This window comes from Myxine glutinosa, chromosome 4 (assembly GCF_964187855.1).
Source record: "Myxine glutinosa chromosome 4, kmMyxGlut1.1, whole genome shotgun sequence".
Classification (NCBI taxonomy): domain Eukaryota; kingdom Metazoa; phylum Chordata; class Myxini; order Myxiniformes; family Myxinidae; genus Myxine; species Myxine glutinosa.
The window spans coordinates 217,930,564-217,957,513 of record NC_136264.1 but is presented as its reverse complement, the minus strand read 5'-3'; the positions used below and the strand labels follow the sequence as shown (position 1 = coordinate 217,957,513).

Sequence of the window (26,950 nt, the reverse complement as noted above, 5' to 3'; positions counted from 1 at the left end):
GGGGGTTGGGCACAGAGCTACTAGATACATAGCGGGTTGGACACAGAGCTACTAGATGAATAGAGAGTTGGGCACAGAGCTACTAGATGCATAGCGGGTTGGGCACAGAGCTACTAGATGCATAGAGAGTTGGGCACAGAGCTACTAGATGAATAGAGGGTTGGGCACAGAGCTACTAGATGAATAGAGGGTTGGGCACAGAGCTACTAGATGCATAGCGGGTAGGGCACAGAGCTACTAGCTGCATAGCGGGTAGGGCACAGAGCTACGAGATGCATAGAGGGTTGGGCACAGAGCTACTAGATGAATAGAGGGTTGGGCACAGAGCTACTAGATGCATAGCAGGTAGGGCACAGAGCTACTAGATGCATAGCGGGTAGGGCACAGAGCTACTAGATGCATAGAGAGTTGGGCACAGAGCTACTAGATGCATAGAGAGTTGGCACAGAGCTACTAGATGAATATAGGGTTGGGCACAGAGCTACTAGATGAATAGAGGGTTGGGCACAGAGCTACTAGATGAATAGCGGGTTGGGCACAGAGCTACTAGATGAATAGAGGGTTGGGCACAGAGCTAGTAGATGAATAGAGGGTTGGGCACAGAGCTACTAGATGAATAGCGGGTTGGGCACAGAGCTACTAGATGAATATAGGGTTGGGCACAGAGCTACTAGATGAATATAGGGTTGGGCACAGAGCTACTAGATGAATAGAGGGTTGGGCACAGAGCTACGAGATGAATTCTGGGCCTAGCGAGACTTGCAATACAGTCCCTTGGAAAGGAGGCAATTTTGAGGGATCTAATAACATAATGAGGATTGTGCACAAGAGGTGAAGTGGAGTTTTTCAGCAGAGTGCACAATGTTAGGATCAGGGGTCGCAGCCTGAGGGTGACGATGAGAGTCACGACCATTTTAAGGCAAAGGTCTTGCAGTCCGAGAGTAGTAGTTAATACAAGGAATGGTCTCCCTGTAAAGGTAATGGCAGCAGAGGAGGTAGATAAGCTTAAAATGGAATTGGGGAGGTACCTAGATATATGGGAGCTGGAGCAGTGGAGATATTGTCAGGACTTATGGGTAGTAACTTGTGTGTGGATTGATGATGGTTTCCGGAGTTATTGTAGTGCGGCCATGATGAGTCGAATAGCGTCCCCCTGCGCCAAAGTTCCTTGTGTGTATCATGATCAGCATGTCGTCTTTGTTGTGTTCACTTCAACGATGTAATGGTGACATGACAACACAAGTTTCGTGTGGCATTTCCAATTTCAAGGAGTACAAGTTTATCTTCCTCCACAAAACTTTCCTCCTTCTCCCTGAACGACAAACTTTCACCTCATGTCGTTCAACAGTTCAGAATCGCAGACAAGCAAAACCAACACAAACAATAAATAAAGAATTCCTGCACCCTGTACTTCCCTCTGGATATGAATTTTAATACATACTCCCACAAGATGGCACCATGCAATACTCCCACAAGATGGCACCATGCGATACTCCCACAAGATGGCACCATGCGATACTCCCACAAGATGGCACCATGCGATACTCCCACAAGATGGCACCATGCGATACTCCCACAAGATGGCACCATGCGATACTCCCACAAGATGGCACCATGCGATACTCCCACAAGATGGCACCATGCGATACTCCCACAAGATGGCACCATGCGATACTCCCACAAGATGGCACAATGCGATACTCCCACAAGATGGCACCATGCGATACTCCCACAAGATGGCACCATGCGATACTCCCACAAGATGGCACCATGCGATACTCCCACAAGATGGCACCATGCGATACTCCCACAAGATGGCACCATACCATACGCATTTACATACAAATAATTGCGACATTCTCCTACACTGTATCCCAACACGCCTCCCCACCCCATGCTATGAATTTTCTTCACCACCTAAAACATTCCCACTACACATCGAGTACATCCAGCAGTGTTCAGCCCAATAGAGCATGGAGGCCAAAGAAACACACTTCTCAAATAGAGTACAGTATTGTTTGCCATTGCCTTCCGAGATGATCACATCAAGAATAGAAATATGACATTATTGTACCATTATTGTACTTCTCCAAATCACCTGCAATCACCTGCACCAACTACTGATCTGGATGCATACTGGGACATTCAAACAAGCAAAGCATGATGTACGCTCAGTTGCTCAAGCTGGGAAAATGAAGCATGGGCAGTTGCAATACCGTGTTGAAAAATATAATTTAAGACATTGGAGAAACATCATGGTGGTGCACTTGAGCTAGAGTGTGAAACCCAGCACAAGGAAGATAGGAGTCATTGGAGAAACATCCTGGTGGTGCACTTGAGGTGGAGTGTGAAACCCAGCACGAGGATGATAGGAGTCATTGGAGAAACATCCTGGTGGTGCACTTGAGGTGGAGTGTGAAACCCAGCTCAAGGATGATAGGAGTCATTGGAGAAACATCCTGGTGGTGCACTTGAGGTGGAGTGTGAAACCCAGCACAAGGACGATAGGAGTCATTGGAGAAACACCATGGTGGTGCACTTGAGGTGGAGTGTGAAACCCAGCACAATGATGATATGAGTCATTGGAGAAACATCCTGGTGGTGCACTTGAGCTAGAGTGTGAAACCCAGCACAAGGAAGATAGGAGTCATTGGAGAAACATCCTGGTGGTGCACTTGAGGTGGTGTGACACCCAGCACGAGGATGATAGGAGTCATTGGAGAAACATCCTGGTGGTGCACTTGAGGTGGAGTGTGAAACCCAGCTCAAGGATGATAGGAGTCATTGGAGAAACATCCTGGTGGTGCACTTGAGGTGGAGTGTGAAACCCAGCACAAGGATGATAGGAGTCATTGGAGAAACACCATGGTGGTGCACTTGAGGTGGAGTGTGAAACCCAGCACAATGATGATATGAGTCATTGGAGAAACATCCTGGTGGTGCACTTGAGCTAGAGTGTGAAACCCAGCACAAGGAAGATAGGAGTCATTGGAGAAACATCCTGGTGGTGCACTTGAGGTGGAGTGTGAAACCCAGCACGAGGATGATAGGAGTCATTGGAGAAACATCCTGGTGGTGCAGTTGAGGTGGAGTGTGAAACCCAGCACAAGGATGATAGGAGTCATTGGAGAAACATCCTGGTGATGCACTTGAGGTGGAGTGTGAAACCCAGCACAATGATGATATGAGTCATTGGAGAATCATCCTGGCAGTACACTCGAGGTGGAGTGTGAGACCCAGCACGAGGAAGACATGAGTCATTGGAGAAACATCCTGGTGGTGCACTTGAGGTGGTGTGTGAAATCCAGCACAAGGATGATAGGAGTAATTGGAGAAGCAGCCCGGCAGTACACTTGAGGTGGAGTGTGAGACCCAGCACAAGGATGATAGGAGTCATTGGAGAAACATCATGGCGGTACAATCGAAGCAGAGTGTGAGACCCAGCACGAGGATATTAGGAGTCATTGGAGAAACATCATGGCGGTACACTCGGGGTGGAGTGTGAGACCCAGCACGGGGAAGACATGAGTCATTGGAGAAACATCATGGCAGTGCACTCGAGGCAGAGTGTGAGACCCAGCACAAGGATATTAGGAGACATTGGAGAAACACAATGGCGGTACACTTGAGGTGGAGTGTGAGACCCAGCACGAGGATGATAGGAGTAATTGGAGAAACATCATGGCGGTACACTTGAGGTGGAGTGTGAGACCCAGCACGAGGATGATAGGAGTCATTGGAGAAACATCATGGCGGTACAATCGAAGCAGAGTGTGAGACCCAGCACGAGGATATTAGGAGTCATTGGAGAAACATCAAGGCGGTACACTCAGGGGGGAGTGTGAGACCCAGCACGAGGAAGACATGAGTCATTGGAGAAACATCATGGCAGTGCACTCGAGGCAGAGTGTGAGACCCAGCACAAGGATATTAGGAGAAATTGGAGAAACACCATGGCGGTACACTTGAGGTGGAGTGTGAGACCCAGCACGAGGATGATAGGCATCATTGGAGAAACATCATGGCGGTACACTTGAGGTGGAGTGTGAGACCCAGCACGAGGATGAAAGGAGTCATTGGAGAAACATCATGGCGGTACACTCAAGGTGGAGTGTGAGACCCAGCACGAGGATGATAGGAGTCATTGGAGAAACATCATGGCGGTACACTCGAGGTGGAGTGTGAGACCCAACACGAGGATGATAGGAGTCATTGGAGAAACATCATGGCAGTGCACTCGAGGCAGAGTGTGAGACCCAGCACAAAGATATTAGGAGACATTGGAGAAACACCATGGCGGTACACTTGAGGTGGAGTGTGAGACCCAGCACGAGGATGATAGGCGTCATTGGAGAAACATCATGGCGGTACACTTGAGGTGGAGTGTGAGACCCAGCACGAGGAAGACATACATAAGTCATTGGAGAAACATCATGGCGGTACACTCGAGGTGGAGTGTGAGACCCAGCACGAGGAAGACATGAGTCATTGGCGAAATATCATGGTGGTGCACTTGAGGCAGAGTGTGAGACCCAGCGCGAGGATGATGGGAGACATTGGAGAAACATCATGGTGATACACTTGAGGCAGAGTGTGAGACCCAGTTCGAGGATGATAGGAGACATTGGAGAAATATCATGGCGGTACAATCGAAGCAGAGTGTGAGACCCAGCACGAGGATATTAGGAGTCATTGGAGAAACTTCATGGCAGTACACTCGAGGTGGAGTGTGAGACCCAGCACGAGGAAGACATGTCATTGGAGAAACATCATGGCGGTACACTCGAGGGAGAGTGCGAGACCCACCACGAGGATGATCCGTACATCACGGGTGATGAAAGTTGTGGTCAAGTTTCATAGAAATTGTTGGTGTAGTTTCAAAGCAAAAAGCAAATTCCTATTTTGGGGGTCAAACCTGGATCCATTTTGACCTCCGGAAGACACCCTTCGTCCCCGATATTTTTTAATGCCGTGAACAAACTTGAGTTGCAAGTTGCAAAACTTGAGTTGCAATCCATCAACAATAACAGGTGGGCGCCAAGTTCTCGCCCGTCCCCACTTCACAGCCAAAATGTCTACAAAGGCCCACTCTTCACCAATCAAACTCGGTTGCTGCATAGAGATATGGGACCCAGCCAACCACCAGCGAAGGCGAGTGGGGGTGACCGCCCCGCTAGCCTGATACCAATGGGGGCCTCAAAGCTGCAGAACGAGGGAGGAAGGAAGGCAATAAAGGATAGACGCAGGAGATTACAGACACATCCAGAGATCGAGACAGATTTTCTTAGTTTCTGCACACCTTCACTTCAACCTTGCTTCAGACGTTTTCTTTCCAATTTTCTTCTTCACTATGATGGTCTTTATCTTTCTGACTTTCCAACTCGTTTTTCCGTATTCTTCACAGCTTTTACATCACCCAACCAAATGCCGCACCGAGCCTGGCGCCTGCTCCTTCAACACAGCCCGGTTGTCGCTACGCTGCCCGATCACACCAGAGATGTTCGCGTCACCTTGCATCACTGGCTTGACATGCACAGTGCATTGCGTTAGCCCAAGATCATCGAGCGCCCCAGACGATGGGGCACAAATGGAGCGGAGGGAGAATCCCTGGAGAGACAGTGTGGGAGGGCGAGCTTGAACCAAGAACCACCACCAGAAATGGGAAACCACAATTCCAGCCGGGTTGTGGAAGGTGCGTCTAGGACACGTAAATGACCCTACACTGTTCTTTCTCACCGCTACCACTTGTTCCTTCTTTTCCCGCACCCTCTCATTTATTGGGGGTGTCTGGCGCCTTTTGTTTAGAAGTGTAAAGTGATTGTTCCAAGGCATCCGATGGTGGGTTTATCACACAGGGGATAAAAGGGAAATGTATACAGGACATGCTTGTGTGAATTGTTGCATTGCCGTTCCTTGAGTTTTCCTGCCATTTTAATTCTCAAACGCCACTTTTCCCACCAAGTCTTGCTTGCTGTAATAGTCCCATGGAAGAGTTAACATTGTGTCTTGATTTATCCTGCTCGGGTTTTTGGTCTCAGATAGCGCTCCTGGGGTAATTCGCCCAGGTGGTTAATTTGTTTGATAAGGAACAAGGTGCTGGTTCATTCGGCCAATAAATATCCACCTGCAGCCACCGGCATGGTTCCCCATCTGCTTCACTAATCTTACAGGTACAGTAAACCGACCCTGGGCACGAAGATCTGGCCAGAGGCGAGTGTTGTAGACAACATCCGTTGTCATTTTATAAGATGCGTCAGCCTTTCGGAGTTATCCAGGCGGTATCCGCGCCAACATCTAATACAAGAAAAAAATCTAACCTACTTGGACAGACAGTCCATACTATTCTTACCACATTTTACAGATGGACCCCCCCCCCCCCCCCACCCCTCTCTTCCATGTTTTATGATTGCAAACTCCCATATGTTGACTTACTCCACCACCCCACTCCCCACCCTCCCTGCCCCCAATACCCAACCATTACACAAGCCCAGTCCCCTGTTCCAACAGGACTTGAGACACCAGGTTTTTGGCACAAACAACCCGGTTACACAATGGGACCCGAACTCGTGGCCCTTAACAGTCATAAGAGGACAAGCACAAACACTCAATAGTGGTAGTTGGAGTCTCAGCAGGGAAATATAGTGAGTAGCTGTACTGATTCCTTTCACACCTATATGCCCATTCATGTCATTACCACCTGCCTTTGTGCTTATCCGAACTTGCCGGCAGAGCTGCATGCACCACGTGACTCACCCAACAAGAGGGTCAGACCTTGGTACCTCATCGCTCGTGATCTTCATCTCACCATTCCTTTTATCAAATCATTCACTTGCAGTTACAGTTTTTCCATTTCCTCCCATTTTCGTCCCAGACTCTGGGCATATACAAGGCTCGAGTTGGTATGCAATGTGAAGGTTTTAGATTTTGTGTGCATTTTTTTTTCGATACCAGGTGGAGGCTCAGGCTCATATAGAGCTAACACATATAACATATAACAAAGGGCGGAGACAAGAGAGTGAGAGAAAGGGAAGTACACCAACAGTAGGGAACAGAGACATCAGGAGATCTGTGGAAGAGAGAGGGCTGGAGTGAGGTACACAGGATAAACAAGATGGACACTACTAGGAGTTCCAGGAAAGAAAATGGAATTTGAAGGAGGTGTATTTGGGGTATATTATTGAGGGTAGAAAAGATAAAGGTTTTGGATGGGGGAAGATAAGAGATGGTGGTGAACAGCTGTTTTAAAGACCTGGAGGGAGAAATGAGATTGAAGAGAGTGAGGGAGTTTGTTCCAGAGGCGGGAAAAGGGGAATGAAAGAGTGAAGGTGAGCAGAGAGCCCAGATTTTGGCAGTTTCACCAGAAGAAGGTTTCTGGCAGATCCTGTGCGTCATGCAGGAATATTTGGGGGACAGAGCACAGAGAGAGCTGGGGGAGCTAGGCCGGAGAGGAGTCGGTAGAAGACGGAAAGACCACCTACCTGCCTGCGGTGAGAGAGTGAAAGGCCCTCGGAGTTAGCTTCATCGCGGGAGATTCCAACGATTCTAAAAGCTTTGGTTTCAACAGCGTGAAGCCGAGCTAGGTGTGAGGCAGGAGCACCAACCCAGAAGGGAGAACAGTATTCCATCAAGCAATACTCCATCGGAGGAAAGCTTTGCATGTGGTGAGGAGCTCAGGTGTGCCAAGGAAGGACTTCGCACGACGGAGTCGGTCGGCGACTGTCTTTGGAGGCCAGCTTAGAAATGTGGTTTTCCCAGGAAAGATCATGGCAGATAGTGAGACTCAAGAACTGATGGATAAAAGGAGTTGAAAACTGGTGCTGGCATTTAGAGTGCATGGGTGAGTTTTAGGGGGGGAGGGGGCATTCATAGGTCCAGGGGTTCATGGTGGTGGGAGCAAGGGCGTCGTTAGACATTTGGGGGACCCATCCAAAATGCAATAATGTCCCAGTGGGCCCTTGTGAGCCATGTTAATCTGTAATCAATAAAATGTGTAATTTGGTGTCTGTCTGATGTCAATGTATTCGGTCATTACTTATGCAAACCAACTAAAGTTGCCAAGGAGATGAGGGGTCATGACAAAGGTCGTAGCGACTTCATTTGTCCCTGTTACCTGGAGTTCCAAAGGTGGGGCAACGCAAATGATCTTTGTAAATGTGTAACGTGTATCACCGCTACCAGGTGGTGGTGGGACAGGTATTATGAGTGATGTTTCAGAACCCTCAACTGTATCACATGTAAGAGGACTCACTCCCTCCATGTTATTTTCACACTTACTTTGCCTTTGTTGCTTTAGGCTCGACTACAAATAATCCGGAGGAATTCCCATGTTTTATTGCCTTTTTATCGCTTGGGAAGGTGTATATACAGTGCGTATCAAAAAAAAGGTAATCCGAATTCAAGGGGTTAATATGCAAATGTTATTTCTTTTGACAATTTACATGTCGTTTACTAATTAAGAGGAGATCCTCAGCTTTCCATCGATACCTTCCATGCATCATTGCTGTCACACATGACCGAGTACATGTTCATTGAAAATGACAAGTTCAAATCGCATTTTTACAAGTTTGGCTAATCGATGCAAGTCAGGATAATTGGTGCAAAATGAACGTCAGATGTGAACTTTTCTCCCGAATGATTGGCCTTTATGCACCCACACCTTCAACATGTCCACCTCCCCTTTCAACACAAAGCTCACAGCGGCGGAGCATGCCCTGAACTGCTCGTTTCACCAAAGCCGGGTCATTGCGCAAAGCATCCACTTCATGTCGAATACGGCCCTGCAATTTGTCAAGATCACGGGGAGGAGTTACGAACACCTTGTTCTTTAAATGTCCCCAAAGGAAATAATCACATGGTGTGAGGTCAGGTGACCTTGGCGGCCATTCCACTGCATGGTTGAGGGCGATGACTCGGTCTCCAAAGACTTCCCTCAGTCGATCTCGGACAGCGATAAGACGATGTGCTGGGGCGCCGTCTTGGGCCCACCAGAGATATCTGAAGACACCACGAACCTGTTGCTCAAAGTTCTCCTCCAGCTGCGGTAAAACTTCATCATTGATCATCTGCAGATACCTGTTACCATTGACATTCCTTTGAAAGAAAAATGGTCCGATCACCTGACTACTTCCACAAAGTCCCAACCAAACAGTCCACTTTTGTCGATTTATGTTGGTGTCAAAATTAAATCCCGGGGGTTGTCCTGTCGGTGCATATTCAAGAACATTATGGGTATTGACCTTGCCGTCCATGGCGAAAGCAGCTTCGTCGCCAATAACGAGATACCGCAGGAAATTGACATCTGCTTCGCAACGTGCTATCAACCATCTGGCAAGCACCAGGCTCCTGGCAAAATCCCCTGGCGTAAGTTGATGCCGGATGTGAATCCGATATGGATGTTGGTGGAGGTCCAGTCTTGTGATTCAGTTGAATGTTGCCAAAGTCAATCCCATCCCATTTTGTCTTGTGCTGGTATTCCGAGGATGCTCCAAAACTTGCTGCCTTACTGCTGCAATGTTCATTTCCGATCGCCCAGTGCGTCTCCTACCAGAATTCCCCTTGTTGTGGTTGAGGCTAGTGCCATGCTATTGGTATTTTCTAACATTCGCCCAGATGGTTTTGGCTGCTGTAGGCTCCCGTTCGGGGAAACGTTCCCTGAACGCATCACGAGTTCGCTGCAAACTTCCAGTTTGGTGAAAGGTTGTAACCACGAAGGTCCGCTGTTCAGTCGTAAGTTGAACCATCTTTTCAATGACTCAGACTGTCTCTAAACCCACACACTGTAGGCCCATCTTAAATACCCATCCTAAATAAAGGATGATGCAACCGACGATTACCAGACCAGCTTTAGTGGGGCGGCTTAGCCCAAATATTCAAAAGAATTGTGCATTTTGTGATACAAGCACCAAATTTGGCACAAATGTACATTAATATGTTGCGAACATTTTCAGATATTGGGCCACTTGAAATTCTCAAGTTTGAATTTCTCAAATTCTCAAGAAATTCTCATTCTCAAATTATCTGAAATTCTTACTATAAGGCTTTAAATTAGAAATGTTTTATATAAAGTAGTATTTTGAGTGAAGTGTGTATTCCACACTGACAGTTTTGACATGTTCTGAATTTAACACGAAGGCTGTAATTAACAGAACGGGGTATGTCTGGAAAATGTACTGTCCAACCTAATAAGAGTTTAGACTGATTTATATTTAAATCTTGGCTGTGTAAATATTGTAAGAATTTATGAATTCAAATGTTTTGTAAATATTCAATAAATTTGGGAATATTTTTTAACTAAAGAATCTCATGTGATTTTATTTCTCTTCTTGCCTCCGGTATGGGTGAAAATTTAATTCCGGCATAATCTCACAAAACTAATTCCCTAAGTGTGCCAAGCTAAATGCTCTACGATATAGAGGAATTATCCTCCTCTCCATTAGTATGGTGGAGGAAACCCCTCGATTATATATATAACAAAATGTTAACATTATATCATTGTATCGTTGCAGATTCAGAAGACAGTTCCACCATGTCCAAGAGCTTCAGACTAGCTGATGTTGAGCGAACTTCACCATCAACATCACAGCACCTCACCACAACTGACTGGAAGTTATGCCTTATATGTCAAGAGGACAAGACGGAGACACTGACCAAACCTGACCAATCAAAGAGAAAAGACATTGGGAGTGTTCACTCGTCATTTCGTACAGTTCACTCGCAGAGAACTTGTTCAAATTCAGTGAACTTGGAGAGCTTCCAGGATCATTTCACCTGGAAAGACTCGATGATGGTCATGGCATTGAAGCTGCGATGGTTGCACAAGGTGCAAAATATCATCAGACATGCAGGCTCCAGTACAACAACACCAAACTGCAGAGAGCACAAAAGAGAGCACTCAAGAAAGAATGTGAGAGCGATGAGGAACAAGCTGCATGCAAACGCACCAGGTTACATTCACGCTCATCGAGTACAGAGAAGAAGGTCCCAGAAAATTGTTTCTTCTGTGAACAACCTGCTGGGGCTGACAGTCTTCGGAAAGCTGCAACATTCCAAATGGACAAACGGGTGCGTGCCTGTGCAACCCTTCTTGGTGATACAGAACTGCTGGGCCGTCTCAGTGGTGGGGACATGATAGCGTTGGATGCCCAGTATCACCCACGGTGCTTGATAGGACTTTACAATCGCACAAGAAAGGCCCAGTCAACAGGATCACAGGACACAAAACAAGAGCGAGCAATGTCGGCAGTTGTCTTCGCTGAACTCGTCCTCTACATTGAAGAAACCAGACAAGATGAGGAGACGGCACCAGTATTCAGATTGGCTGACCTTGTCCAGCTCTATCAGTCCAGAATGGAACAGCTAGGAGTCCAGCTCGACACGAGAGTCCACTCCACACGACTGAAACAGAGACTGTTGGCTCAGTTTCCTGACATGCGGGCACACACCAAGGGGAGAGACATCCTGATGGCATTTGAAGAAGATGTCGGTGCTGCTCTTGCCAAAGCCTGCGAGCTGGACAGTGATAGTGATGCAGTCCATCTTGCCCATGCTGCACAGATTGTTCGCCGTCACATGTTTGGAGAAGCCAAGCCCTTCACAGGATTCCCTGAAGTATGTCAAGAAGAATCTGTGCCACCGTTGCTGCTTGCCCTAGTCAGTATGATCCTAGAGGGACCCAGCATCAAGGAACAGATGGCAGACACTAACCCTGCAGCAATTGCCACAGCTCAGATACTGAAGTTCAACAGCATCAAACACAAGCGAACACGTGGCACCACATCATCCACCAGTGTCAGGCACAGTGTTGCACAGGAGACCCCACTTCCAATATACATAGGGATGATGCTGCATGCTCATACACGCAAGAAGGAATTGGTCGACAGACTGTCACACCTTGGCCTGAGCATCTCCTATGATAGAGTGCTCCAGCTCTCAGCACAGATGGGCAACAGTGTCTGCTAACAGTTTCACAGAGAACGAGTGGTCTAGCAGCACACGAAATAGCAGCTGGATTGGGACGAGAGAAGGCTCGTGCACTGCCAATGTTCCACGCTCTAACTGGATGCGACACTGTGTCTAGTTTTCATAGACATGGCAAGAACACTGCGTGGGCAGTCTGGACGGTACTGCCAGAACTCACTGAGGCGCTGCTGCTGCTGTCCTCTGCACCTCGTGACATACCAGACGATGCAATGCGCATCATCGAGAGGTTCGTGATCCTGTTGTATGATCGAACCAGCAAATGCACAGACATTGACAAGGCCAGGAGGAAACTCTTCGCAAGGAAGAACAATGTGCAGCTCATCCCTCCAACGAAGGCAGCTCTGGAGGAACATGTCAAGAGGGCAGTGTATCAAGGTGGACATGTGTGGGGTCAGATACTGCTGCCAGCACCAGAGCTCCCTCCACCAACCAACTGGGGTTGGTCAAGGACTGGAGAAGGACAGTACACACCTTACTGGACCAGGCTAACTGAGGCAGCTCACAGCTGCATTGAGCTGGTTTCTTGCAAGTGCAAGAAAGGGTGTGTGAGGCGCTGCAAGTGCAAAAAGGCTGCCCTTCAGTGCACAGCCCTCTGTGTGTGTGAAGGGGACTGCACATGACGATGAGTCAACAACATACATGTACTTGTGGCAATGCTGAACTTGTTAACATGACACTGTTTATGTACACGTATCTTCAGTACCGGTATATACCTAGCCTCAGATACCAGTACACCTAGCCTCAAATACTAGACCATGTAGCATGTCAGTATTATACCTAAGACATTTACAGAACTAAGACATTCTTTTCAAAGTATTGTGTTGAATCCAATATTTGCCTAGATAATTTCCAAATAAAATTATATAACAGACTGTGATAGATAATATTAAGTTGAAATTGGTACCATTGGATTCCTTGCCCCCAAAAACATACATTTAGATACCAGAATCAAGTCAATAGCTGCATTACGTCCAGAGATAATAGCAAATGTAGATTTCAAGTGGCGGCCATTTTGAAATCCAATATGGCGGACATAAAGAGAGAATTTCAAGTGGCCCAATATCTGAAAATGTTCGCAACATATTAATGTACATTTGTGCCAAATTTGGTGCTTGTATCACAAAATGCACAACAGGTTTGCTATGCTGCTACACTACTTAACAATTTTACATAATCAACTTGGCAGTCGACAAGTAATGCGTCATTTTCAAACTGTCTTGCACCGATTAGCCAAACTTGTAAAAATGCGATTTGAACTTGTCATTTTCAATCAACATGTACTTGGTCATGTGTGACAGCAATGATGCAGCAATGATGCATGCTGATCCATGCCTGATCCAGGGCTGATCCAGGGCTGATCCAGGGCTGATCCATGACCAATCAGTTGGTTATCTCTTGCCTGGCCAGACGTTCCTTGTCAACCATTTTGTTGGAGTGCGTCCTCGAGTGCTTAAGCCACTTGGCGAGAGATCTTCAAACTTGTTGGGAATTGAAGACACCCCTGCCCCATCCTCCTCATCCCCACTCACCCCTCCTCCTGCTGATTCGTAATGAAACATCCCAGCACTTCTGATAGACCAAGGACCCTTTTCTGGTTCCGATAATCCGCTTGTGCAGTGAAAAAAGTTTAATTTCGGTATTCCTGTTACCTGTGCTCCTGTCAAGAGTTAAACATCAAAGAAAAACGGTTTTTTAATAGATTCATCATGTGGGGCGGAGACACGATAGGGTGGGGTGGAGACACGACACATGAAATGTAACAATCGCTCCCACAACTACTCGTTACAACAAATTCAGCACATTGTTATTTATCATGATAATGTGAGGACAATGGGGCGGAGACACGACAGGGTGCGGCGGAGACACGACAGGGGGGCGGCGGAGACACGACACATGAAATGTAACAATGCAGAGACAAGACAGTGTGGGGCGGAGACACGACAGGGTGGGGCGGAGACACGACAGGGTGGGGCGGAGACACGACAGGGTGGGGCGGAGACACGACAGGGTGGGGCGGAGACACGACAGGGTGGGGCGGAGACACGACAGGGTGGGGCGGGGACACGACAGGGTGGGGCGGGGACACGACAGGGTGGGGCGGGGACACGACAGGGTGGGGCGGGGACACGACAGGGTGGGGCGGGGACACGACAGGGTGGGGCGGGGACACGACAGGGTGGGGCGGGGACACGACAGGGTGGGGCGGGGACACGACAGGGTGGGGCGGGGACACGACAGGGTGGGGCGGGGACACGACAGGGTGGGGCGGGGACACGACAGGGTGGGGCGGAGACACGACACATGAATTGTAAAAAAAAAACTCCCACTACATACTATTCGTTACAACCAAGTCAGCACTTTGTTATTATTCAGTCACAACTCACAAGGCTATAATGGTCCATGTGACGTTCCACCCAAGAAGCTGTTCGTTTAGAAATCGACAAAAACCAACCGTCAGTCGTGAGATTATCAGCAGAAAATGGAGCATCTTCAAAAGGCAGATAATACCAGGATATGCGAAACATTCGTGAGAACAAAGTGTAAGCGATGAAAGAAGGAGAAACTCGGGCCTGGGGAAAGGTTACTGAACCCTAAAGATAACTATGAGGGGACCAAGATGAAGCAATGTAAATGGAGGTCCCATATAAATGGGTTTCAGGTTGTCGCCATTCCATGGGTTCATCTGAAAGTTGTGAAAAAGAATATTTCGCGCTAACCGCGGAAAAACCGTGACGTGTTACGAAACACCAACTTCCCACTCTAGCCCCTCCGGCCCCCTCCCTAAGACTTCCCACCTCTCCTCAAGTCTCCACTCCTCTTCCCCCTCCCCCCAGCCCCTCAAAGTCTTCCCGCACCTCCCCCCCCCCCCCCAAGTCTCTCCCCTGTCCCTTCCCTCAACCCCAAATCTCTTCTCTGTCCCTTCCTCCCTTCCCTCACCCTCCCCCCAGGTGTCTCCCCCCCCCCCTCCCCGACTCAACTGCCACCCCAGGTCTTCCCCCCTCCTCATCGGTCTCCTCCCCTCCCCCCTCGGTCGCCTCCCCTCCCCCCTCGGTCTCCCCTCCCCCCTCGGTCGCCTCCCCTCCCCCCTCGGTCCCCTCCCCCCTCGGTCTCCTCCCCTCCCCCTCGGTTCCTCCCCTCCCCTCGGTTCCTCCCCTCCCCCTCGGTCTCCCCCTCCCTCCTCGGTCTCTTCCCTCCACCCTCGGACACCTCCCCACCCTCCTCGGTGTCCCCCTCCCTCCTCGGTCTCCCCCTCTCTCCTCGGTTCCCCCCTCCCTGCTCGGTTTCCCCCCTCCCCCCTCGGTCTCCCTCCTTCCCCCTCCGGTTTCCCCCCTCCCTCCTCGGTTTCCCCCTCCCCCTCGGCGTCCCCCTTCCCTCCTCGGCTTCCCCCCTCCCTCCTCGGTTTCCCCCCTCCCCCTCGGCGTCCCCCCCTCCCTCCTCGGCGTCCCCCCTCCCTCCTCGGCGTCCCACCTCCCCCCTCGGCGTCCCACCCTCCCCCCTCGGCGTCCCACCTCCCCCCTCCCCGTCCCCCCTCCCCCTCGGTGTCCCCCGTCCCCCCTCGGTGTCCCCCCTCCCCCGTTCCCCCTCGGTGTCCCCCCTCCCCCTCGGTGTCCCCCCTCCCCCTCGGTGTTCCCCCTCCCCCTCGGTGTTCCCCCTCCCCCTCGGTGTCCCCCCTCCCCCTCGGTGTCCCCCTTCCCCCTCGGTGTCCCCCCTCCCCCTCCCCCTCGGTGTCCCCCCTCCCCCTCCCCCTCGGTGTCCCCCCTCCCCCTCCCCCTCGGTGTCCCCCCTCCCCCTCGGTGTCCCCCCTCCCCCTCGGTCTCCCCCTCCCCCTCGGTGTCCCCCCTCCCCCTCCCCCTCGGTGTCCCCCCTCCCCCTCGGTGTCCCCCCTCCCCCTCGGTGTCCCCCCTCCCCCCTCCCCTCGGTGTCCCCCCTCCCCCCTCCCCCTCGGTGTCCCCCCTCCCCCCTCCCCCTCGGTGTCCCCCCTCCCCCCTCCCCCTCGGTGTCCCCCCTCCCCCCCGGTGTTCCCCCTCCCCCCCGGTGTTCCCCCACCCCCTCGGTGTCCCCCCACCCACCTCCGTCCCTTCCCTCCCCCCTCAGTCTCCCCGCTTCTCTCCCTCCCCTTTTCAACTCCTACCCCTTCCCCAAATCTCGTGCTTTCCTTGTCAGCACACCGACATCACCAAAACTGCAGACGCCGCTTGTCTCACGAGTTGTGTGTCACGTGCGGGCCTCGTGCGTGTACTTCGGGATAACAAGTAACAACGCCCCATGGCCAAACCCCCTCATCATCTTCTTCTTCTCTCCGTAATAATTCCATTTTAAAACGTCAACGTGGTTTAGCTGTGTAAACGGTTTAAATGAGGATTCGTGTTCACACGCCGAACACACTCGAGTTTAAATGCACGAGTTAATCGGTCAATCGTTCGGTCATTGCGAACATCTTTTATTGAACGAAATGGTACAAATTTGCATCAAATAACACTTAGCATATGAGAAGTTTATCCTGTGTACGTCACAAAATGTTATCATTTTAAAAGCCTTAAAAGGAAACTTGACAAAGCACATTTACCCAGCAAAATCAACAAAAAACAAAAACTTCGATCTTCACCACAGAATGTGTTATGGACGCGGACACACACACACACACACACACACACACACACACACACACACACACACACACACACACACACACACACACACACACACACACAAAACACCTACACACACAAAACACCGACACACACACACAAAACACCCACACACACACACACACACACACACACACACACACACACACACACACACACACACACACACACCACATACACACACACACAAAACACCTACACACACACACACACACAAAACCCACACACACACCTGTCGGGAACTCACCTCGTCAATTGCAGCGCAGAACCACAAGGGCGGACACGTCTTCAGGTTTTCTGTTGAAGAATAAACCCGAAACACAGGAACAAACCGCGCGCTTCGATTGCGATAGTTTCGTAATTAATATGTGTGTGTGTGTGTGTGTGCTCCAATTCCCTCCTATCCTCTTCTTCTTCTTCTTCCGACGCTCCTCCTTCCGACGCTCCGCCCCTTATTCCGACGCTCCGCCCCACCTTCCGACGCTCCGCCCCTCGCAGCGCAACATTTGCCGCTCTCCACACTTTGTCCCCACCTCCAGCACGAGCCCGTGTCCGCTGCGGTTTCCTCGCGACGGACACATCATGGACCTGCTTCGAATGTTCGTCGAACCGAAGCAGAGAACGTGGGGAAGGGACACAAAAGGGGCCAATGGGGGCGAGTGGAGGGGAGAGAGAGGGGTTGGAGAGGAAGAAGATGATGAGACGCATGGACCCGGCACAGGTGTGAATGTGGGAGGCCAATAACCTGGAAAATCACGTCCCCCATGGTACACGGAAGAGATTGGTGTTTGACGTCATGCAGGTTATGCTGTGACGTGCTCGGATCAAGATGCGAGGCGAAAAGACTGAAATAGAGAGAACTTTGTTATTTTAAAACAGCACCATTTTGTTAAGGTGTGCAGGGGCAGCCGACGTAAAGTAGTTCCTTATTGAAGGTCAATGAACAAAATATAAAGGTGATTGTCAAAGGGAGGCGCAAGCACTCCGACCTTTATATAAGGGATCGTTTACAACTTTACATAATGCAGCATTAACATGGGGACTGAAAATACGTTTCTCGGTTTCCACTGGATGAAATCGGCTGCAAATTTCAGAAGTAAATACTTTGTACATCGAGGTAATATGTTCCAAATTTCAGAAGTAAATACTTTGTACATCGAGGTAATATGTTCCAAATTTCAGAAGTAAATACTTTGTACATCGAGGTAATATGTTCCAAATTTCAGAAGTAAATACTTTGTACATCGAGGTAATATGTTCCAAATTTCAGAAGTAAATACTTTGTACATCGAGGTAATATGTTCCACATTTCAGAAGTAAATACTTTGTACATCGAGGTAATATGTTCCAAATTTCAGAAGTAAATACTTTGTACGTCAAGGTAATATGTTCCACATTTCAGAAGTAAATACTTTGTACATCGAGGTAATATGTTCCAAATTTCAGAAGTAAATACTTTGTACGTCGAGGTAATATGTTCCAAATTTCAGAAGTGAATACTTTGTACATCGAGGTAATATGTTCCAAATTTCAGAAGTAAATACTTTGTACATCGAGGTAATATGTTCCAAATTTCAGAAGTAAATACTTTGTACATCGAGGTAATATGTTCCACATTTCAGAAGTAAATACTTTGTACATCAAGGTAATATGTTCCAAATTTCAGAAGTAAATACTTTGTACATCGAGGTAATATGTTCCAAATTTCAGAAGTAAATACTTTGTACGTCGAGGTAATATGTTCCAAATTTCAGAAGTAAATACTTTGTACATCGAGGTAATATGTTCCAAATTTCAGAAGTAAATACTTTGTACGTCAAGGTAATATGTTCCACATTTCAGAAGTAAATACTTTGTAGATCGAGGTAATATGTTCCAAATTTCAGAAGTAAATACTTTGTACGTCGAGGTAATATGTTCCAAATTTCAGAAGTAAATACTTTGTACGTCGAGGTAATATGTTCCAAATTTCAGAAGTAAATACTTTGTACATCGAGGTAATATGTTCCAAATTTCAGAAGTAAATACTTTGTACGTCGAGGTAATATGTTCCAAATTTCAGAAGTAAATACTTTGTACATCGAGGTAATATGTTCCAAATTTCAGAAGTAAATACTTTGTACGTCGAGGTAATATGTTCCAAATTTCAGAAGTAAATACTTTGTACGTCGAGGTAATATGTTCCAAATTTCAGAAGTAAATACTTTGTACATCGAGGTAATATGTTCCAAATTTCAGAAGTAAATACTTTGTACGTCGAGGTAATATGTTCCAAATTTCAGAAGTAAATACTTTGTATGTTGAGGTAATATGTTCCAAATTTCAGAAGTAAATACTTTGTACATCGAGGTAATATGTTCCAAATTTCAGAAGTGAATGCTTTGTACATCAAGGTAATATGTTCCAAATTTCAGAAGTAAATACTTTGTATGTTGAGGTAATATATTCCAAATTTCAGAAGTAAATGCTTTGTACGTCGAGGTAATAAGTTCCAAATTTCAGAAGTAAATACTTTGTACATCGAGGTAATATGTTCCAAATTTCAGAAGTAAATACTTTGTACATCGAGGTAATATGTTCCAAATTTCAGAAGTAAATGCTTTGTACATCGAGGTAATATGTTCCAAATTTCAGAAGTAAATACTTTGTACATCGAGGTAATATGTTCCAAATTTCAGAAGTAAATACTTTGTACGTCGAGGTAATATGTTCCAAATTTCAGAAGTAAATACTTTGTACATCGAGGTAATATGTTCCAAATTTCAGAAGTAAATACTTTGTACATCGAGGTAATATGTTCCAAATTTCAGAAGTAAATACTTTGTACATCGAGGTAATATGTTCCAAATTTCAGAAGTAAATACTTTGTACATCGAGGTAATATGTTCCAAATTTCAGAAGTGAATACTTTGTACATCGAGGTAATATGTTCCAAATTTCAGAAGTGAATGCTTTGTACATCAAGGTAATATGTTCCAAATTTCAGAAGTAAATACTTTGTACATCGAGGTAATATGTTCCAAATTTCAGAAGTGAATACTTTGTACATCGAGGTAATATGTTCCAAATTTCAGAAGTAAATACTTTGTACATCGAGGTAATATGTTCCAAATTTCAGAAGTAAATACTTTGTACATCGAGGTAATATGTTCCAAATTTCAGAAGTAAATACTTTGTACATCGAGGTAATATGTTCCAAATTTCAGAAGTAAATACTTTGTACATCGAGGTAATATGTTCCAAATTTCAGAAGTGAATACTTTGTACATCGAGGTAATATGTTCCAAATTTCAGAAGTGAATGCTTTGTACATCAAGGTAATATGTTCCAAATTTCAGAAGTGAATGCTTTGTACATCAAGGTAATATGTTCCAAATTTCAGAAGTAAATACTTTGAACGTCGAGGTAATATGTTCCAAGTTTCAGAAGTAAATACTTTGAACATCGAGGTAATATGTTCCAAATTTCAGAAGTAAATACTTTGTACGTTGAGGTAATATGTTCCAAATTTCAGAAGTAAATACTTTGTACGTCGAGGTAATATGTTCCAAATTTCAGAAGTAAATACTTTGTACATCGAGGTAATATGTTCCAAATTTCAGAAGTAAATACTTTGTACATCGAGGTAATATGTTCCAAATTTCAGAAGTAAATACTTTGTACATCGAGGTAATATGTTCCAAATTTCAGAAGTAAATACTTTGTACATCGAGGTAATATGTTCCAAATTTCAGAAGTAAATACTTTGTACATCGAGGTAATATGTTCCAAATTTCAGAAGTAAATACTTTGTACATCGAGGTAATATGTTCCAAATTTCAGAAGTGAATACTTTGTACATCGAGGTAATATGTTCCAAATTTCAGAAGTGAATGCTTTGTACATCAAGGTAATATGTTCCAAATTTCAGAAGTGAATGCTTTGTACATCAAGGTAATATGTTCCAAATTTCAGAAGTAAATACTTTGAACGTCGAGGTAATATGTTCCAAGTTTCAGAAGTAAATACTTTGAACATCGAGGTAATATGTTCCAAATTTCAGAAGTAAATACTTTGTACGTTGAGGTAATATGTTCCAAATTTCAGAAGTAAATACTTTGTACATTCAGGTAATATGTTTCAAATTTCAGAAGTAAATACTTTGTACGTTGAGGTTATATGTTCCAAATTTCAGAAGTAAATACTTTGTGCATCAAGGTAATATGTTCCAAATTTCAGATGTAAATGCTTTGTACGTAGAGGTAATATGTTCCAAATTTCAGAGGAAAATACTTTGTACATCGAGGTAATATGTTCCAAATTTCAGAAGTAAATACTTTTTACATCAAGGTAATATGTTCCAAATTTAAGAAGTAAATACTTTGTACGTCGAGGTAATAGGTTACACATTTCAGAAGTAAATGCTTTGTACATCAAGGTAATATGTTCCAAATTTCAGAAGTAAATGCTTTGTACCTAAAGGTAATATGTTCCAAAATTCAGATGTAAATGCTTTGTACGTTGAGGTCATATGTTCCAAATTTCAGAAGTAAATGCTTTGTACGTTGAGGTAATATGTTCCAAATTTCAGAAGTAAATATTTTGTACATTGAGGTAATATGCTCCAAATTTCAGAAGTAAATACTTTGTACGTTGAGGTAATATGTTCCAAATTTCAGAAGTAAATACTTTGTACGTCGAGGTAATATGTTTCAAATTTCAGAAATAAATACTGTGTACGTCGAGGTAATAGGTTCCAAATTTCAGAAGTAAATACTTTGTACGTCGAGGTAATATGTTCCAAATTTCAGAAGTAAATACTTTGTACGTCGAGGTAATAGGTTCCAAATTTCAGAAGTAAATACTTTGTATGTCGAGGTAATAAGTTCCAAATTTCAGAAGTAAATACTGTGTACGTTGAGGTAATATGTTACAAATTTCAGAAGTAAATACTTTGTACGTCAAGGTAATATGTTCCAAATTTCAGAAGTAAATACTTTGTACGTCGAGGTAATATGTTCCAAATTTCAGAATTAAATACTGTTGCAGATCTCGGACATCGGCTCTCCCCTTATCAAGGGGGGGTTAATCCCCTTGTCCTTTTATCTGGCCGATGCGAGGCCTGGAAGTTATACATTCCTTCCAGTCGGTATTAGGTAGGGTTATTGGTCGACTTGGTCCTAGTACCTAATTACTAACACCGACCGTGAAGCAAGGAAATAACTCCTGCCCGAACCACGGCGTTAGTGGACAGGCCGAGCGAAGCGGGCCGCAATTCGGGCCGTTAACAAGGACTAAACCCGATTATAGCGGTTGCGATCGTGCCACGCTTACCCAATTGGAGAAAAGACTGATGCGATCGGATGGAGAGGAAACCAAGAAAATAGGAAGAACAAAGCAATTCATTAACAATTTACAGAAAGAAGAGGAAACGAAAGAAATGTACAGGATAAGAAGAGGAAGAAGAAGCACACAGGGCAGCCTTAAACAGTCTTATCTTATTCCCTGGACAAACATGCCCGTCTCACATACACACTCACATGGGGATTGTAGATGGTTGATGGTTGATGGTCACCAGCGCGTCCAGGCTCCAGCCCAGCTCCTGTCCAGCGGATGAAACCCGGCAGGCAGCTCCACGTGTAGTGGAACGCGAATGGATAATTATATAACGGGGGGGAAGGCTGGTGTCCTGGCGGCGTGTGTAATAGGTGCACACTCGTGCCAAATGCCCCCTCTCTCCAATGTCCTGCTTTAGCACAAGGTTCCAACAAGAGTCCTTTCACAAGCGCGCTTCCAACAAGCCCTTTCAACACCAATGCTTCTCATAAGTCCTTCTCAATGCACATTTACAACCAGTCCTTATACTCGCGAGTTCTCCGGTTAAGTCCTGTGAAAGGGCTTTGCGTTCCCGCTTTTATAACTCAAGCAGCGATCCCTCCGCGAGCCCAAAAGCCACGCCTATCAGGCGATCTTACCTCAGCCCTGGTTGGCTGGTTTAGGCTTACCGGCCCCGCCCTTGACGGCTGGGTGACGTGGCCACACCTTCATTCCTGTGCTCCGCCTCCTTTCTCGGGCTTTGCCTAGTGGCTTATGGCGGCATTGAGCGAGCTCACGGGCAGCGAAGGCTGCTGCTACTGGCCGAGGAGCATACCAAATTGGGAGGGCCATGGGGTACAGACAGGAGGGCGCGCTAAATGGCGTCGCTTGGAGAGGGAGGCTAGCAAAATGAATGGAATGGGGACCTACTCCTTATTTGATTGAGGCAACGCAGATTCAACTATTGGAAACACGGCCTTATCTAAAACACATAATAATGAAATAACTGAAGTCCTATGGTGACCTACTTGTTGCTTGTGGCCTATCTATGGGGTGCTACCTTTAACCTTTAATGATGTCATATTTACAAAAGTGTGGGTTCTCAAAACCGCAACACTGCACCCCTCCTTTTGCCAGGCTCATTCTGAGCTGAAACATCAGACCTTTCTTTTACCTCTGCATGTGACACTTAGGTGTAGTTTCCCTCTACATTTAACCTACTACCCTGAGTGCGACCGTTTGAACACTAGATATGTCCCCCCTGCTGCGTTGCGTCCTATCTAACTGACTCACGCCCACAATTAACCGAATTACGGAATGGTTCTCAAACTACACATAAAGCCGATGGGGAGCATTATTTACAATACACTACTAATTATATACACTGCAACCCAGGACCTGTCTTTTGTGGGAAAAAGAGAAGATGTTTTGAAAAGAGGAAATGCCATTTGCAATGCACTGCACCGATACACAATACCCATATGTACCAATAAAATGCACCATAATAAAAAAATGCACGAAAAGCACCAGCACCAAAATGCACAGAAAAAAACATTTCAGAAATAATCAATGATGCCTTCTGGTGCTTCTCTGCTGGGCCGATGTATCTTAGCTGTCTTCTTGCTTGACGTTCTTTAATTCATTAGTAAAAAGGGCACAAACCGTGTCCGCTTTTTTATTTATGGCCAGCAGGGCCAACGTAGGTGGTCCGACTGCTGGGCATTGATGCCACTTACAACAGTGGTCCACAAGCCAGATACTGCTGGCAGCAATGGTCTGTCCCAGCAGAGATGCCAGGCCACAGAACGTGTGGTCCATAGGTGCCAGGCCACGGAACGTGTGGTCCATAGGGTGTACCGGTGCAGGCAGGCAGGCAGCAAGGGTGCAGGAAACAAGAGTGCGGCCACACAATTCAGGGCACCTGCACACTCCCCTCAGACAAAAGACCATGGTCCATGAGTGGGGAGGCAGACAAAGCAGAGGTTAGCGAGGGGAAAGGGCGCAAGGGTACACATCAAAACAAGGTAATGCGACATGAGGGGCACTGGAGAGCGAGCTGAGAAAGCCCCGTCCCTAGCCGTACGTCACCCCCCATGTCAGCCTACACTACCCTTGCCCCTACCCCGTATTTACACAATTTACACATTTACCAATTCGTCTCTACCCGTCTTGTCTCCCATATCTCCCCTAATTCCAAATTCCTCACCAATCCCTCCCAAGAAGGAAGGGATGGAATACCCACAATGTCTCACCCATGTCAAGATGCGTCTTTACCATCCAAACATTTGCAAAATCTGGTGTGGAGTCCCATCACCTCGGTGAGTGGATGCGGATGGTGCGAAGAGATTTTCATCCTAGCTACACTTCTAATTGACATTAACTCTTTAAACTACCCGGGGTCTTGCCCTGCCAATCCATTGGCCATCTTTACTCGATGTGGTTCTAAAAACCAATTCCCATTGACCATCCTGTGGTGCTATACCAAATTGGGGTCTCACTCCCCCGATTTTTCTCTACTGTGCCCTCGCACAATTTTGGGGCTGTGTCGTGTGGCTCTCCTAGCAGGTCCTACTTACCTGCACACCTCCACTACTGAACGTCGCCACCGGAGCTTGCCTAGCTCCTCACCCTAACCTACCTGGGGAAGGCTCTCCCTGGTGCTTACCCCCTCGATGCCCTCTCTGGCATTGGGCTACCCGGGTCCTCTCCTGGGATCCTCGGGCCCCGCTGAACTCGACACAACACTGACTCTACCTGGCTCCCAGAGCCTACCTGCAGCCTCACCTGGCTGACAGACTACCAGTGGCGGAGTGCTCATTTAACCATACGCACTAACAGGCTCACACGCCCAGCCATTCCACTTCACTTATGCACCAAACAAAACACTACTTTCTACTACCCGCACCACAGATGTCAATATCCAACAATTTACCTACTCCCTCTACCTACTTTTAAACTACCCTCCCCGGGTATTCGTGAAGGGGTCCATCCTTCCCCCATCCACTCCTTCGCACCATACACTCCACGCCACGTATTCCACACTACTCACTCCACACCATTTATTCCACACACCTGTTTCCATACACCCCAAATCTCCACTTGCATCCTATGCAAGTCATTCACTCAACACCATTACACTCATCCACAATACCCTCACAATACATCACTTCTCCAAACCATTGCCTCATTCGCTCAGATTTTCCCACGCTCCAATTCCTCATTTCAACATGCTCACCAGCAAGACTCTCATTCCAATTCCTCATTTCATCCTAAACTTAAAGCTCATACACACAGCATCATTTAATCTAACTATTTCCCCTAATACTAGTGCTCCCCGTCATCCCTTATATTAAGCACATCCCTCGTCGTTATCATCCACCTACTCTACGCTACGTCCCCACTACCTGTACAATGTCACTACTTAATTCTCAAGTCACCTATGGTCATCTCTAGATCCTAACATTATCCTAACCCTCCCGGGCTAGTTTACACCGCCAAACCCCATAAACTTATAGCTCATGTGCCCAAACCTGAATGGGACAACTACCATTCCTATCATTACTGCTAGCTGTCCATTCACTACGAGCCTCGGCGGGTGCGGTAATGCATTTTCACAGCTCGGCTTCGAAAAGCCGAGCAATGCATACGGATGGTCTGTCTCCTGTAGGTTGGGTCCGTCCGGCATTTTCGACTCTGGGGATGAGGCATACTCGGGCCGAGGCTCCAGGGTCCATCTCGGCGCAGAGCCTTTCGGTCTCCGGCCCGATGACCCAACCTCGCACGGTCGGAACACAGCGCCCACCAGGGGGCGAAGGTCCGACCTGGCCGACCTCCCCCAGAATAATGCCGTTCACCGCTACGACGCGGCACCGACCATACAGGGCGGGACCCGGCCCGAATCATGCACGGCGCTCCTTGCAAAAGTGCCACGGCAACGATCCCCGCCGGCCCCCGCAGCACACAAAGCGCACCGTGCCCCAAGAGCTCGCGTCGGCTATCCGTCAGCCTATCCGCTGCCCTGGTCAGCGTCGACGCTCAAATCGCATTTTCACATCCACACCTCGCGACTTTCTTGACTCACACATCCCGGCGCTCCAGCACCTCCCATACATCCCACGCATTCTACTACTGCACTCGCTCGTGCATTCTCTCTCGTTCCACACTCAGGTGCACACCACACATGCACACTCATTCCTTCCACACACTCCATTACGCACTCCTCTCGCGCACCTTCTTGCGTACTCTCCTCCGGTACGTACTCCATACCACTCATGGGGGTGCACTCTTGCACATACCCTCTCACCCGCTCCGGTGTGCATCCTCGCACACGCTCCTCATCCATCCCAGGTGTGCATCCTCGCACACTCTCTCCATCCATCTCACTCTCTGTATCACGCTCACTCTCACTCCCATACTCTGTTTCACACATACACTCTGTCGTGCATTCTCCCTCACTTTCACACTCTGTCGTGCATCCTTCCTCGCACTCTGTAATACACTTGCGCTCCGGCGCCATCCGTACACGCGCGCCATTCTCTCTCACACAGCGCACCACGGACCTTCTACGAGCGCCCGGGTTACGCCGGGATCCCAAGCGCGCGAAAAATCCTCTCGCGCCAAACCTTTTCACGCCATATACAGCCCAGCTTACCTTCTGGATCCTCTTCTCCACACACACCTGCAAATATTTATTGGGATTAGCAAGTACGGCATCAGGATGCGAACACGAACTTTGTACAATTTCCATCTCTTCCTTCCGCGAGTGCTCTTCTAAATCCGCCGTTTCTTCAATCCCAATTTCCACTATGATGATTTCGTTTTCTCTTTCCTCGACGACCGCCGGCGCTAATAAAATTTCGTCTTCCAATTCGACCTTCCCCGGCGCTCCCGACATTTTTTTATCCAATTTGATGGCCGTCGGCTTTTCTACACCCCACGTCTCATCCCTTATAGCCCTGGTCCACTTGGCCACCCTTTGCTCAAGCTCGCTCTCTGTGCGTTCCACAAGTCGCGCTACCTTGTCGCGT

General features: G+C 47.4%; 1 protein-coding gene and 1 long non-coding RNA gene across 4 annotated transcripts in view; one reads left to right on the top strand and one right to left on the bottom strand.

Annotated features, from left to right (window-relative positions):
* Positions 1-17,050, bottom strand: part of LOC137425719 (RNA-binding protein 47) — a 215,055-nt gene extending 198,005 nt beyond the window's left edge. Inside the window, exon 1 of one of the 3 annotated variants that reach the window (XM_068114444.2) lies at positions 16,876-17,050. The gene's annotated coding sequence lies outside the window, so the exon portion shown is untranslated. The remainder of the gene's footprint in view (positions 1-16,875) is intronic. The other 2 variants (XM_078777025.1, XM_078777027.1) reach the window with 2 other exon arrangements.
* A 58-nt stretch (positions 17,051-17,108) lies between these two features.
* Positions 17,109-26,950, top strand: part of LOC137425721 (uncharacterized) — a 54,049-nt gene continuing 44,207 nt past the window's right edge. The window contains exon 1 of the long non-coding RNA XR_010984160.2: positions 17,109-17,349. This is a non-coding gene — a long non-coding RNA (uncharacterized LOC137425721). The remainder of the gene's footprint in view (positions 17,350-26,950) is intronic.